This window comes from Cervus elaphus, chromosome 19 (genome assembly GCF_910594005.1).
Source record: "Cervus elaphus chromosome 19, mCerEla1.1, whole genome shotgun sequence".
Classification (NCBI taxonomy): domain Eukaryota; kingdom Metazoa; phylum Chordata; class Mammalia; order Artiodactyla; family Cervidae; genus Cervus; species Cervus elaphus.
In genome coordinates, this window is record NC_057833.1 from 102,986,353 (window position 1) to 103,001,997 (window position 15,645).

A 15,645-nucleotide genomic window follows, 5' to 3' on the forward strand; every position below is an offset into this window, starting at 1 on the left:
AAAGGAGCCTTGATTTCCTTGATGGCACTCCAGAGAAACCCCAAGAACACTGTTTCAAAGATAGAGGGATCCTGAGGTCACTGTACCAACACGAAAGTGCTCCGTGGACCAAAAATCAACTCGAGATGAGAAGTTAGTCCCTGGCTTCGACTCCAGAGGAATACCACCTTACCACAAGCACCTCAAGAGGAGGCTTCTCTCAGCTCTAGGTATGTGAGAGGGACCCTAAGTTTGCGGCCTCAAGTGGAATGGACACTGCGATGCCCTGATGCGAAATAAGCCCGGATATCCCTGCAGTGACTTGAATGCAGGCTCGTCTTGCATCTCCCAAGATGAAAGGATGTCCGAATCCCCTGTGGAGATCACAGAGAAAGACTTAGTTACCCACCTCATGGCGACCGGAGGCCTCACATCCTTTGAAAACTCCAGAGGTACGCGGAGATCAGTGCCTCCAAAGGAGACGATGCCTGACTCCTCGTGAAACTTCTTAGGAGTCCCAGGATTCCTGTGGCACGTGGAAAGGGACCCTTGGTCTCCCGCCTCAGCTGGAGAGGCATTCCAATTGCCCTGCCAAGCCTCGAGGAGAATCCCGAGTTGTCCCTCGCAACTATGCAGGAGTCCTGACGTCGCTGAACAAACACGTGTGTGGAAGGGCCATCCCCGTCGTAACTCGAGAATATACCCCAGATTCCCGCCGCAACTCGAGAAAAACCATGAGCCTTCCCCCTCGCCGAGAGATGAGGCCCGATTCCCCTGCAATGCATGCAGAGCAATTCCGTGTTGCACATCACACATGAAAGGAGCCTTGATTTCCTTGATGGCACTCCAGAAAAACTCCAAGAACACTGTTTCAAGGCTAGAGGGATCCTGAGGTCACTGTAGCAACACGAAAGAGCTCCATGGACCAGAAATCAACTCGAGATGAGAGGTTAGTCCCTGGCTTCGACTCCAGAGGAATACCACCTAATCAGAAGCACCTCAAGAGGAGGCTTCTCTCAGCTCTAGGTATGTGAGAGGGACCCTGAGTTTGCGGCCTTAAGTGGAATGAACACCGCGATGCCCTGACTCGAAATAAGACCGGATATCCCTGCAGTGACTTGAATGCAGGCTCGTCTTGCATCTCCCAAGTCGAAAGCATGTCTGAATCCCCTGAGGAGACCACAGAGAAAGACCTAGTTCCCCACCTCATCGCGACCGGAGGCCTCACATCCTTTGAAAACTCCAGAGGTACGCGGAGATCAATGCCTCCAAAGGAGACGATGCCTGACTCCTCGTGAAACTTGATAGGAGTCCCAGGATTCCTGTGGCACGTGGAAAGGGACCCTTGGTCTCCCGCCTCAGCTGGAGAGGCGTCCCAATTGCCCAGCCAAACCTCGAGGAGAATCCCGAATTGTCCCTCGCAACTAGGCAGGAGTCCTGAAGTCGCTGAACAAACACGTGGGTGGAAGGGCCATCCCCGTCGTAACTCGAGAATATACCCCAGGTTCCCGCCGCAACTCGACAAATACCATGAGATTTCCCCCTCGCAGTGAATTGAGGCCCGATTCCCCTGCACTGCATGCAGAGCAATTCCGTGTTGCACATCACACCTGAAAGGAGCCTTGATTTCCTTGATGGCACTCCAGAGAAACCCCAAGAACACTGTTTCAAAGATAGAGCGATCCTGAGGTCACTGTACCAACACGAAAGAGCTCCGTGGACCAAAAATCAACTCGAGATGAGAAGTTAGTCCCTGGCTTCGACTCCAGAGGAATACCACCTTACCACAAGCACCTCAAGAGGAGGCTTCTCTCAGCTCTAGGTATGTGAGAGGGACCCTGAGTTTGCGGCCTCAAGTGGAATGGACACTGCGATGCCCTGATGCGAAATAAGGCCGGATATCCCTGCAGTGACTTGTATGCAGGCTCGTCTTGCATCTCCCAAGATGAAAGGATGTCCGAATCCCCTGTGGAGACCATAGAGAAAGACCTAGTTCCCCACCTCATGGCGACCGGAGGCCTCACATCCTTTGAAAACTCCAGAGGTATGCGGAGATCAGTGCCTCCAAAGGAGACGATGCCTGACTCCTCGTGAAACTTCTTAGGAGTCCCAGGATTCCTGTGGCACGTGGAAAGGGACTCTTGGTCTCCAGCCTCAGCTGGAGAGGCGTCCCAATTGACCTGCCAAGCCTCGAGGAGAATCCCGAGTTGTCCCTCGCAACTAGGCAGGAGTCCTGACGTCGCTGAACAAACACGTGGTTGGAAGGGCCATCCCCGTCGTAACTCGAGAGTATACCTCAGGTTCCCGCCGCAACTCGAGAAAAACCATGAGACTTCCCCCTCGCCGCGAGATGAGGCCAGATTCCCCTGCACTGCGTGCAGAGTATTTCAGTGTTGCACATCACACATGAAAGGACCCTTGATTTCCTTGATGGCACTGCAGAGAAACCCCAAGAACACTGTTTCAAGGCTAGAGGGATCCTGAGGTCACTGTAGCCACACGAAAGAGCTCCGTGGACCAAAAATCAACTCGAGATGAGAGGTTAGTCCCTGGCTTCGACTCCAGAGGAATACCACCTTACCAGAAGCACCTCAAGAGGAGGCTTCTCTCAGCTCTAGGTATGTGAGAGGGACCCTGAGTTTGCGGCCTCAAGTGGAATGGACACCGCGATGCCCTGACTCGAAATAAGACCGGATATCCCGGCAGTGACTTGAATGCAGGCTCGTCTTGCATCTCCCAAGTCGAAAGGATGTCTGAATCCCCTGTGGAGACCACAGAGAAAGACCTAGTTCCCGACTTTATCGCGACCGGAGGCCTCACATCCTTTGAAAACTCCAGAGGTACGCGGAGATCAGTGCCTCCAAAGGAGACGATGCCTGACTCCTCGTGAAACTTGATAGGAGTCCCAGGATTCCTGTGGCACGTGGAAAGGGACCCTTGGTCTCCCGCCTCAGCTGGAGAGGCGTCCCAATTGCCCTGCCAAACCTCGAGGAGAATCCCGAGTTGTCCTTCGCAACTAGGCAGGAGTCCTGAAGTCGCTGAACAAACACGTGGGTGGAAGGGCCATCCCCGTCGTAACTCGAGAATATACCCCAGGTTCCCGCCGCAACTCGAGAAATACCATGAGATTTCCCACTCGCCGTGAGATGAGGCCCGATTCCCCTGCACTGCATGCAGAGCAATTCCGTGTTGCACATCACACATGAAAGGAGCCTTGATTTCCTTGATGGCACTCCAGAGAAACCCCAAGAACACTGTTTCAAAGATAGAGGGATCCTGAGGTCACTGTACCAACACGAAAGAGCTCCGTGGACCAAAAATCAACTCGAGATGAGAAGTTAGTCCCTGGCTTCGACTCCAGAGGAATACCACCTTACCACAAGCACCTCAAGAGGAGGCTTCTCTCAGCTCTAGGTATGTGAGAGGGACCCTGAGTTTGCGGCCTCAAGTGGAATGGACACTGCGATGCCCTGATGCGAAATAAGGCCGGATATCCCTGCAGTGACTTGTATGCAGGCTCGTCTTGCATCTCCCAAGATGAAAGGATGGCCGAATCCCCTGTGGAGACCACAGAGAAAGACCTAGTTCCCCACCTCATGGCGACCGGAGGCCTCACATCCTTTGAAAACTCCAGAGGTATGCGGAGATCAGTGCCTCCAAAGGAGACGATGCCTGACTCATCCTGAAACTTGATAGGAGTCCCAGGATTCCTGTGGCACGTGGAAAGGGACCCTTGGTCTCCCGCCTCAGCTGGAGAGGCATTCCAATTGCCCTGCCAAGCCTCGAGGAGAATCCCGAGTTGTCCCTCGCAACTATGCAGGAGTCCTGACGTCGCTGAACAAACACGTGTGTGGAAGGGCCATCCCCGTCGTAACTCGAGAATATACCCCAGATTCCCGCCGCAACTCGAGAAAAACCATGAGCCTTCCCCCTCGCCGCGAGATGAGGCCCGATTCCCCTGCAATGCATGCAGAGCAATTCCGTGTTGCACATCACACATGAAAGGAGCCTTGATTTCCTTGATGGCACTCCAGAAAAACTCCAAGAACACTGTTTCAAGGCTAGAGGGATCCTGAGGTCACTGTAGCAACACGAAAGAGCTCCATGGACCAGAAATCAACTCGAGATGAGAGGTTAGTCCCTGGCTTCGACTCCAGAGGAATACCACCTAATCAGAAGCACCTCAAGAGGAGGCTTCTCTCAGCTCTAGGTATGTGAGAGGGACCCTGAGTTTGCGGCCTTATGTGGAATGAACACCGCGATGCCCTGACTCGAAATAAGACCGGATATCCCTGCAGTGACTTGAATGCAGGCTCGTCTTGCATCTCCCAAGGCGAAAGGATGTCTGAATCCCCTGAGGAGACCACAGAGAAAGACCTAGTTCCCCACCTCATCGCGACCGGAGGCCTCACATCCTTTGAAAACTCCAGAGGTACGCGGAGATCAATGCCTCCAAAGGAGACGATGCCTGACTCCTCGTGAAACTTGATAGGAGTCCCAGGATTCCTGTGGCACGTGGAAAGGGACCCTTGGTCTCCCGCCTCAGCTGGAGAGGCGTCCCAATTGCCCAGCCAAACCTCGAGGAGAATCCCGAGTTGTCCCTCGCAACTAGGCAGGAGTCCTGAAGTCGCTGAACAAACACTTGGGTGGAAGGGACATCCCCGTCGTAACTCGAGAATATACCCCAGGTTCCCGCCGCAACTCGAGAAATACCATGAGATTTCCCCCTCGCCGTGAATTGAGGCCCGATTCCCCTGCACTGCATGCAGAGCAATTCCGTGTTGCACATCCCACATGAAAGGAGCCTTGATTTCCTTGATGGCACTCCAGAGAAACCCCAAGAACACTGTTTCAAAGATAGAGGGATCCTGAGGTCACTGTACCAACACGAAAGAGCTCCGTGGACCAAAAATCAACTCGAGATGAGAAGTTAGTCCCTGGCTTCGACTCCAGAGGAATACCACCTTACCACAAGCACCTCAAGAGGAGGCTTCTCTCAGCTCTAGGTATGTGAGAGGGACCCTGAGTTTGCGGCCTCCAGTGGAATGGACACTGCGATGCCCTGATGCGAAATAAGGCCGGATATCCCTGCAGTGACTTGTATGCAGGCTCGTCTTGCATCTCCCAAGATGAAAGGATGTCCGAATCCCCTGTGGAGACCACAGAGAAAGACCTAGTTCCCCACCTCATGGCGACCGGAGGCCTCACATCCTTTGAAAACTCCAGAGGTATGCGGAGATCAGTGCCTCCAAAGGAGACGATGCCTGACTCCTCGTGAAACTTCTTAGGAGTCCCAGGATTCCTGTGGCACGTGGAAAGGGACCCTTGGTCTCAAGCCTCAGCTGGAGAGGCGTCCCAATTGCCCTGCCAAGCCTCGAGGAGAACCCCGAGTTGTCCCTCGCAACTAGGCAGGAGTCCTGACGTCGCTGAACAAACATGTGGGTGGAAGGGCCATCCCCGTTGTAACTCCAGAATATACCCCAGGTTCCCGCCGCAACTCGAGAAAAACCATGAGACTTCCCCCTCGCCGCGAGATGAGGGCCGATTCCCCTGCACTGCGTGCAGAGTAATTCGGTGTTGCACATCACACATGAATGGAGCCTTGATTTCCTTGATGGCACTCCAGAGACACCCCAAGAACACTGTTTCAAGGCTAGAGGGATCCTGAGGTCACTGTAGCAACACGAAAGAGCTCCATGGACCAGAAATCAACTCGAGATGGGAGGTTAGTCCCTGGCTTCGACTCCAGAGGAATACCACCTTACCACAAGCACCTCAAGAGGAGGCTTCTCTCAGCTCTAGGTATGTGAGAGGGACCCTGAGTTTGCGGCCTCAAGTGGAATGGACACCGCGATGCCCTGACTCGAAATAAGGCCGGATATCCCTACAGTGACTTGAATGCAGGCTCGTCTTGCATCTCCCAAGACGAAAGGATGTCTGATTCCCCTGTGGAGACCACAGAGAAAGACCTAGTTCCCCACCTCATCGCGACCGGAGGCCTCACATCCTTTGAAAACTCCAGAGGTACGCGGAGATCAGTGCCTCCAAAGGGAACGATGCCTGACTCCTCCTGAAACTTGATAGGAGCCCCAGGATTCCTGTGGCACGTGGAAAGGGACACTTGGTCTCCCGCCTCAGCTGGAGAGGCGTCCCAATTGCCCTGCCAAGCCTCGAGGAGAATCCCGAGTTGTCCCTCGCGACTAGGCAGGAGTCCTGACGTCGCTGAACAAACACGTGTGTGGAAGGGCCATTCCCGTCGTAATTCGAGAATATACCCCAGGTTCCCACCGCAACTCGAGAAAAACCATGAGACTTCCCCCTCGCTGCGAGATGAGGCCCGATTCCCCTGCACTGCATACAGAGCAATTCCGTGTTGCACATCACACATGAAAGGAGCCTTGATTTCCTTGATGGCACTCCAGAGAATCTCCAAGAACACTGTTTCAAGGCTAGAGGGATCCTGAGGTCACTGTAGCAACACGAAAGAGCTCCATGGACCAGAAATCAACTCGAGATGAGAGGTTAGTCCCTGGCTTCGACTCCAGAGGAATACTACCTAACCAGAAGCACCTCAAGAGGAGGCTTCTCTCAGCTCTAGGTATGTGAGAGGGACCCTGAGTTTGCAGCCTCAAGTGGAATGGACACCGCGATGCCCTGACTCGAAATAAGACCGGATATCCCTGCAGTGACTTGAATGCAGGCTCGTCTTGCATCTCCCAAGTCGAAAGGATGTCTGAATCCCCTGTGGAGACCACAGAGAAAGACCTAGTTCCCGACTTTATCGCGACCGGAGGCCTCACATCCTTTGAAAACTCCAGAGGTACGCGGAGATCAGTGCCTCCAAAGGAGACGATGCCTGACTCCTCGTGAAACTTGATAGGAGTCCCAGGATTCCTGTGGCACGTGGAAAGGGACCCTTGGTCTCCCGCCTCAGCTGGAGAGGCGTCCCAATTGCCCTGCCAAGCCTCGAGGAGAATCCTGAGTTGTCCCTCGCAACTATGCAGGAGTCCTGACGTCGCCGAACAAACACGTGTGTGGAAGGGCCATCCCCGTCGTAACTCGAGAATATACCCCAGGTTCCCGCCGGAACTCGAGAAAAACCATGACACTTCCCCTTCACCGCGAGATGAGGCCCGATTCCCCTGTACTGCGTGCAGAGCAATTCCGTGTTGCACATCACACATGAAAGGAGCCTTGATTTCCTTGATGGCACTCCAGAAAAACTCCAAGAACACTGTTTCAAGGCTAGAGGGATCCTGAGGTCACTGTAGCAACACGAAAGAGCTCCATGGACCAGAAATCAACTCGAGATGAGAGGTTAGTCCCTGGCTTCGACTCCAGAGGAATACCACCTAATCAGAAGCACCTCAAGAGGAGGCTTCTCTCAGCTCTAGGTATGTGAGAGGGACCCTGAGTTTGCGGCCTTAAGTGGAATGAACACCGCGATGCCCTGACTCGAAATAAGACCGGATATCCCTGCAGTGACTTGAATGCAGGCTCGTCTTGCATCTCCCAAGTCGAAAGCATGTCTGAATCCCCTGAGGAGACCACAGAGAAAGACCTAGTTCCCCACCTCATCGCGACCGGAGGCCTCACATCCTTTGAAAACTCCAGAGGTACGCGGAGATCAATGCCTCCAAAGGAGACGATGCCTGACTCCTCGTGAAACTTGATAGGAGTCCCAGGATTCCTGTGGCACGTGGAAAGGGACCCTTGGTCTCCCGCCTCAGCTGGAGAGGCGTCCCAATTGCCCAGCCAAACCTCGAGGAGAATCCCGAGTTGTCCCTCGCAACTAGGCAGGAGTCCTGAAGTCGCTGAACAAACACGTGGGTGGAAGGGCCATCCCCGTCGTAACTCGAGAATATACCCCAGGTTCCCGCCGCAACTCGACAAATACCATGAGATTTCCCCCTCGCAGTGAATTGAGGCCCGATTCCCCTGCACTGCATGCAGAGCAATTCCGTGTTGCACATCACACATGAAAGGAGCCTTGATTTCCTTGATGGCACTCCAGAGAAACCCCAAGAACACTGTTTCAAAGATAGAGCGATCCTGAGGTCACTGTACCAACACGAAAGAGCTCCGTGGACCAAAAATCAACTCGAGATGAGAAGTTAGTCCCTGGCTTCGACTCCAGAGGAATACCACCTTACCACAAGCACCTCAAGAGGAGGCTTCTCTCAGCTCTAGGTATGTGAGAGGGACCCTGAGTTTGCGGCCTCAAGTGGAATGGACACTGCGATGCCCTGATGCGAAATAAGGCCGGATATCCCTGCAGTGACTTGTATGCAGGCTCGTCTTGCATCTCCCAAGATGAAAGGATGTCCGAATCCCCTGTGGAGACCATAGAGAAAGACCTAGTTCCCCACCTCATGGCGACCGGAGGCCTCACATCCTTTGAAAACTCCAGAGGTATGCGGAGATCAGTGCCTCCAAAGGAGACGATGCCTGACTCCTCGTGAAACTTCTTAGGAGTCCCAGGATTCCTGTGGCACGTGGAAAGGGACTCTTGGTCTCCAGCCTCAGCTGGAGAGGCGTCCCAATTGACCTGCCAAGCCTCGAGGAGAATCCCGAGTTGTCCCTCGCAACTAGGCAGGAGTCCTGACGTCGCTGAACAAACACGTGGTTGGAAGGGCCATCCCCGTCGTAACTCGAGAGTATACCTCAGGTTCCCGCCGCAACTCGAGAAAAACCATGAGACTTCCCCCTCGCCGCGAGATGAGGCCAGATTCCCCTGCACTGCGTGCAGAGTATTTCAGTGTTGCACATCACACATGAAAGGACCCTTGATTTCCTTGATGGCACTGCAGAGAAACCCCAAGAACACTGTTTCAAGGCTAGAGGGATCCTGAGGTCACTGTAGCCACACGAAAGAGCTCCGTGGACCAAAAATCAACTCGAGATGAGAGGTTAGTCCCTGGCTTCGACTCCAGAGGAATACCACCTTACCACAAGCACCTCAAGAGGAGGCTTCTCTCAGCTCTAGGTATGTGAAAGGGACCCTGAGTTTGCGGCCTCAAGTGGAATGGACAACGCGATGCCCTGACTCGAAATAAGGCCGGATATCCCTGCAGTGACTTGAATGCAGGCTCGTCTTGCATCTACCAAGATGAAAGGATGTCTGAATCCCCTGTGGAGACCACAGAGAAAGACCTAGTTCCCCACCTCATCGCGACCGGAGGCCTCACATCCTTTGAAAACTTCAGAGGTACGCGGAGATCAGTGCCTCCAAGGGAGACGATGCCTGACTCCTCGTGAAACTTGATAGGAGTCCCAGGATGCCTGTGCACGTGGAAAGGGACACTTGGTCTCCCGCCTCAGCTGGAGAGGCGTCCCAATTGCCCTGCCAAGCCTCGAGGAGAATCCCGAGTTGTCCGTCGCAACTAGGCAGGAGTCCTGCCGTCGCTGAACACACACGTGGCTGGAAGGGCCTTCCCCGTCGTAACTCGAGAATATACCCCAGGTTCCCGCCGCAACTCGAGAAAAAGCATGAGACTTCCCCCTCGCCGCGAGATGAGGCCCGATTCCCCTGCACTGCGTGCAGCGCAATTCCGTGTTGCACATCACACATGAAAGGAGCCTTGATTTCCTTGATGGCACTCCAGAGAAACCCCAAGAACACTGTTTCAAGGCTAGAGGGATCCTGAGGTCACTGTAGCCACACGAAAGAGCTCCGTGGACCAAAAATCAACTCGAGATGAGAGGTTAGTCCCTGGCTTCGACTGCAGAGGAATACCACCTTACCACAAGCACCTCAAGAGGAGGCTTCTCTCAGCTCTAGGTATGTGAGAGGGACCCTGAGTTTGCGGCCTCAAGTGGAATGGACAACGCGATGCCCTGACTCGAAATAAGGCCGGATATCCCTGCAGTGACTTGAATGCAGGCTCGTCTTGCATCTCCCAAGATGAAAGGATGTCTGAATCCCCTGTGGAGACCACAGAGAAAGACCTAGTTCCCCACCTCATCGCGACCCGAGGCCTCACATCCTTTGAAAACTTCAGAGGTACGCGGAGATCAGTGCCTCCAAAGGAGACGATGCCTGACTCCTCGTGAAACTTCATAGGAGTCCCAGGATGCCTGTGCACGTGGAAAGGGACACTTGGTCTCCCGCCTCAGCTGGAGAGGCGTCCCAATTGCCCTGCCAAGCCTCGAGGAGAATCCCGAGTTGTCCGTCGCAACTAGGCAGGAGTCCTGACGTCGCTGAACAAACACGTGGTTGGAAGGGCCATCCCCGTCGTAACTAGAGAATATACCCCAGGTTCCCGCCGCAACTCGAGATAAAGCATGAGACTTCCCCCTCGCCGCGAGATGAGGCCCGATTCCCCTGCACTGCGTGCAGAGCAATTCCGTGTTGCACATCACACATGAAAGGAGCCTTGATTTCCTTGATGGCACTCCAGAGAAACCCCAAGAACACTGTTTCAAGGCTAGCGGGATCCTGAGGTCACTATAGCAACAGGAAAGAGCTCCGTGGACCAACAATCAACTCGAGATGAGAGGTTAGTCCCTGGCTTCGACTCCAGAGGAATACCACCTTACCACAAGCACCTCAAGAGGAGGCTTCTCTCAGCTCTAGGTATGTGAGAGGGACCCTGAGTTTGCGGCCTCAAGTGGAATGGACACCGCGATGCCCTGACTCGAAATAAGGCCGGATATCCCTGCAGTGACTTGCATGCAGGCGCGTCTTGCATCTCCCAAGACGAAAGGATGTCTGAATCCCCTGTGGAGACTTCAGAGAAAGATCTAGTTCCCCACCTCATCGCGACCGGAGGCCTCACATCCTTTGAAAACTCCAGAGGTACGCGGAGATCAGTGCCTCCAAAGGAGACGATGCCTGACTCCTCGTGAAACTTGATAGGAGTCCCAGGATTCCTGTGTCACGTGGAAAGCGACCCTTGGTCTCCCGCCTCAGCTGGAGAGGCGTCCCAATTGCCCTGCCAAGCCTCGAGGAGAATCCCGAGTTGTCCCTATCAACTAGGCAGGAGTCCTGACGTGGCTGAACAAACACGTGGGTGGAAGGGCCATCCCCGTAATAACTCGAGAATATACACCAGGTTCCCGCCGCAACTCGAGAAAAACCATGAGACTTCCCCCTCGTCGCGAGATGAGGCTCGATTCTCCTGCACTGCGTGCAGAGCAATTCCGTGTTGCACATCAAACATGAAAGGAGCTTGATTTTCTTGATGGCACTTCAGAGAAACCCCAAGAACACTGTTTCCAGGCTAGAGGGATCCTGAGGTCACTGTAGCAACACGAAAGTGCTCCGTGGACCAAAAATCAACTCGAGATGAGAGGTTAGTCCCTGGCTTCGACTCCAGAGGAATACCACCTTACCACAAGCACCTCAAGAGGAGGCTTCTCTCAGCTCTAGGTATGTGAGAGGGACCCTGAGTTTGTGGCCTCAAGTGGAACGGACACCGCGATGCTCTGACGCGAAATAAGGCCGAATATTCCTGCAGTGACTTGAATGCAGGCTCGTCTTGCATCTCCCAAGACGAAAGGATGTCTGAATCCCCTGTGGAGACCACAAAGAAAGACCTAGTTCCCCACCTCATCGCGACCGGAGGCCTCACATCCTTTGAAAAATCCAGAGGTACGCGGAGATCAGTGCCGCCAAAGGAGACGATGCCTGACTCCTCGTGAAACTTGATAGGAGTCCCAGGATTCCTGTGGCACGTGGAAAGGGACCCTTGGTCTCCCGCCTCAGCTGGAGAGGCGTCCCAATTGCCCTGCCAAGCCTCGAGGAGAATCCCGAGTTGTCCTTCACAACTAGGCAGGAGTCCTGACGTCGCTGAACAAACACTTTGGTGGAAGGGCCATCCCCGTCGTAACTCGAGAATATACCCCAGGTTCCCGCCGCAACTCGAGAAAAACCTAGAGACTTCCCCTTCGCCGCAAAATGAGGCCCGATATCCTGCACTGCGTGCAGAGCAATTCCGTGTTGCACATCACACATGAAAGGAGCCTTGATTTCCTTGATGGCACTCTAGAGAAACCCCAAGAACACTGTTTCAAGGCTAGAGGGAAACTGAGGTCACTGTAGCAACACAAAAGAGCTCCGTGGACCAAAAATCAACTCGAGATGAGAGGTTAGTCCTTGGCTTCGACTCCAGAGGAATACCACCTTACCACAAGCACCTCAAGAGGAGGCTTCTCTCAGCTCTAGGTATGTGAGAGGGACCCTGAGTTTGCGGCCTCAAGGGGAATGGACACTGTGATTCCCTGACTCGAAATAAGGCCGGATATCCTTGCAGTGACTTGAATGCAGGCTCGTCTTGCATCTCCCAAGACGAAAGGATGTCTGAATCCCCTGTGGAGACCACAGAGAAAAACCTAGTTCCCCACCTCATCGCGACTGGAGGCCTCACATCCTTTGAAAACGCCAGAAGTACGCGGAGATCAGTGCCTGCAAAGGAGACGATGCCTGACTCCTCGTGAAACTTGATAGGAGTCCCAGGATTCCTGTGGCACGTGGAAAGGGACACTTGGTCTCCCGCCTCAGCTGGAGAGGCGTCCCAATTGCCCTGCCAAGCCTCGAGGAGAATCCCGAGTTGTCCCTCGCAACTAGGCAGGAGTCCTGCCGACGCTGAACAAGCACGTGGGTGTAAGGGCCATTCCCGTCGTAACTCGAGAATATACCCCAGGTTCCCGCCGCAACTCCAGAAAAACCATGAGACTTCCCCCTCGCCGCGTTATGAGGCCCGATTCCCCTGCACTGCGTGCAGAGCAATTCCGTGTTGCACATCACACATGAAAGGAGCCTTTTTTTCCTTGATGGCATTCCAGAGAAACCCCAAGAACACTGTTTCAAGGCTAGAGGGATCCTGAGGTCACTATAGCAACATGAAAGAGCTCCGTGGACCAAGAATCAACTCGAGATGAGAGGTTAGTCCCTGGCTTCGACTCCAGAGGAATATCACCTTACCACAAGCACCTGAAGAGGAGGCTTCTCTCAGCTCTAGGTATGTGGGAGGGACCCTGAGTTTGCGGCCTCAAGTGGAATGGACACTGTGATGCCCTGACGCGAAATAAGGCGGGATATCCCTGCAGTGACTTGAATGCAGGCTCGTCTTGCATCTCCCAAGACGAAAGGATTTCTGAATCCCCTGTGGAGACCACATAGAAAGACCTAGTTCCCCACCTTATCGCGACCGGAGGCCTCACATCCTTTGAAAACTCCAGAGGTACGCGGAGATCAGTGCCTCCAAAGGAGACGATGCCTGACTCCTCGTGAAACTTGATAGGAGTCCCAGGATTCCTGTGGCACGTGGAAAGGGACCCTTGGTCTCTCGCCTCAACTGGAGAGGCGTCCCAATTGCCCTGCCAAGCCTCGAGGAGAATCCCGAGTTGTCCCTCGCAACTAGGCAGGAGTCCTGGCGTGGCTGAACAAACACGTGGGTGGAAGGGCCATCCCCGTCATAACTCGAGAATATACACCAGGTTCCCGCCGCAACTCGAGAAAAACCATGAGACTTCCCCCTCGCCGCGAGATGAGGCTCGATTCTCCTGCACTGCGTGCAGAGCAATTCCGTGTTGCACATCAAACATGAAAGGAGCTTGATTTTCTTGATGGCACTTCAGAGAAACCCCAAGAACACTGTTTCCAGGCTAGAGGGATCCTGAGGTCACTGTAGCAACACGAAAGTGCTCCGTGGACCAAAAATCAACTCGAGATGAGAGGTTAGTCCCTGGCTTCGACTCAAGAGGAATACCACCTTACCACAAGCACCTCAAGAGGAGGCTTCTCTCAGCTCTAGGTATGTGAGAGGGACCCTGAGTTTGCGGCCTCTAGTGGAATGGACACCGCGATGCCCTGGCTCGAAATAAGGCCGGATATCCCTGCAGTGACTTGAATGCAGGCTCGTCTTGCATCTCCCAAGACGAAAGGGTGTCTGAATCCCATGTGGAGACCACAGAGAAAGACCTAGTTCCCCACCTCATCGCGACCGGAGGCCTCACATCCTTTGAAATCTCCAGAGGTACGCGGAGATCAGTGCCTCCAAAGGAGACGATGCCTGACTCCTCGTGAAACTTGATAGGAGTCCCAGGATTCCTGTGGCACGTGGAAAGGGACCCTTGGTCTCCCCCCTCAGCTGGAGAGGGGTCCCAATTGCCCTGCCAAGCCTCGAGGAGAATCCCGAGTTGTCCCTCGCAACTAGGCAGGAGTTCCGACGTCGCTGAACAAACACGTGTGTGGAAGGGCCATCCCCGTCGTAACTCGAGAATATACCCCAGGTTCCTGCCGCAACTCGAGAAAAACCATGAGACTTCCCCCTCGGCGAAAGATGAGGCCCGATTCCCCTGCACTGCGTGCAGAGCAATTCCGTGTTGCACATCACACATGAAAGGAGCCTTGATTTCCTTGATGGCACTCCAGAGAAACCCCAAGAACACTGTTTCAAGGCTAGAGGGATCCTGAGGTCACTGTAGCAACACGAAAGAGCTCCGTGGACCAAAAATCAACTCGAGATGAGAGGTTAGTCCCTGGCTTCGACTCCAGAGGAATACCACCTTACCACAAGCACCTCAAGAGGAGGCTTCTCTCAGCTCTAGGTATGTGAGAGGGACCCTGAGTTTGTGGCCTCAAGTGGAATGGACACCGCGATGCCCTGACTCGAAATAAGGCAGGATATCCCTGCAGTGACTTGAATGCAGGCTCGTCTTGCATCTCTGAAGACGAAAGGATGTCTGAATCCCCTGTGGAGACCACAGAGAAAGACCTAGTTCCCCACCTCATCGCGACCGGAGGCCTCACATCCTTTGAAAACTCCAGAGGGACGCGGAGATCAGTGCCTCCAAAGGAGCCAATGCCTGACTCCTCGTCAAACTTGATAGGAGTCCCACGATTCCTGTGGCACGTTGAAAGGGACCCTTGGTCTCCCGCCTCACCTGGAGAGGCGTCCCAATTGCCCTGCCAAGCCTCGAGGAGAATCTCGAGTTGTCCCTCGCAACTAGGCAGGAGTCCTGACGTCGCTGAACAAACACGTGGGTGGAAGGGCCATCCCCGTCGTAACTCGAGAATACACCCCAGGTTCCCGCCGCAACTCGAGAAAAACCATGAGACTTCCCCCTCGCCGCTAGATGAGGCCCAATTCCCCTGCACTGCGTGCAGAGCAATTCCGTCATGCACATCACACATGAAAGGAGCCTTGATTTCCTTGATGGCACTCCAGAGAAACACCAAGAACACTCTTTCAAGGCTAGAGGGATCCTGAGGTCACTGTAGCAACAAGAAAGAGCTCTGTGGACCAGAAATCAACTCGAGATGAGAGGGTAGTCCCTGGCTTCGACTCCAGAGGAATACCACCTTACCACAAGCACCTCAAGAGGAGGCTTCTCTCAGCTATAGGTATGTGAGAGGGACCCTGAGTTTGTGGCCTCAAGTGGAATGGACACTGTGATGCCCTGACTCGAAATAAGGCCGGATATCCCTGCAGTGACTTGAATGCAGGCTCGTCTTGCATCTCCCAGACGAAAGGATGTCTGAATCCCCTGTGGAGACCACAGAGAAAAACCTAGTTCCCCACCTCATCGCGCCCGGAGGCCTCACATCCTTTGAAAACGCCAGAGGTACGCGGAGATCAGTGCCTCCAAAGGAGACGATGCCTGACTCCTCGTGAAACTTGATAGGAGTCCCAGGATTCCTGTGGCACGTGGAAAGGGACC